Source organism: Fukomys damarensis, unplaced genomic scaffold, assembly GCF_012274545.1.
Source record: "Fukomys damarensis isolate Sample0158 unplaced genomic scaffold, DMR_v1.0_HiC HiC_scaffold_15, whole genome shotgun sequence".
NCBI classification, from domain to species: Eukaryota; Metazoa; Chordata; class Mammalia; order Rodentia; family Bathyergidae; genus Fukomys; species Fukomys damarensis.
Window position 1 is genome coordinate 25,821,704 of NW_022900927.1, and position 250 is coordinate 25,821,953.

A 250-nucleotide genomic window follows, 5' to 3' on the forward strand; every position below is an offset into this window, starting at 1 on the left:
CCTGGGCTGCTGCCCTTGCCGCCGGAGGGGGAGACGGAGATGGGCGGTGAGCGTGCGCGCGGGCAGCGGCTTCTCCTTCGGGGGATTGGGGCCCGGAGATGCTGGGAAAGAAGGGCTGTCTTCAGTTGGGGGCCTGGGAATCAGGGCGGAGGTGCGGGCGGATGGCCAGGTGGATGCGGACGAGGCCTGCGGCTGCATACCTGGGCTCGCCGACTCGGTGGTGCGGAGAGGGCCTGCGCCTCCGGAGGGC

The 250-nt window shown here is 72.0% G+C and overlaps 1 long non-coding RNA gene across 2 annotated transcripts in view; it reads right to left on the minus strand.

The window, feature by feature from the left end:
• LOC104876496 overlaps positions 1–250 on the minus strand; it is a 4,953-nt gene extending 4,703 nt beyond the window's left edge. For both annotated transcript variants that reach the window (XR_004517278.1, XR_784350.2), the window contains exon 1: positions 201–250. This is a non-coding gene — a long non-coding RNA (uncharacterized LOC104876496). The remainder of the gene's footprint in view (positions 1–200) is intronic.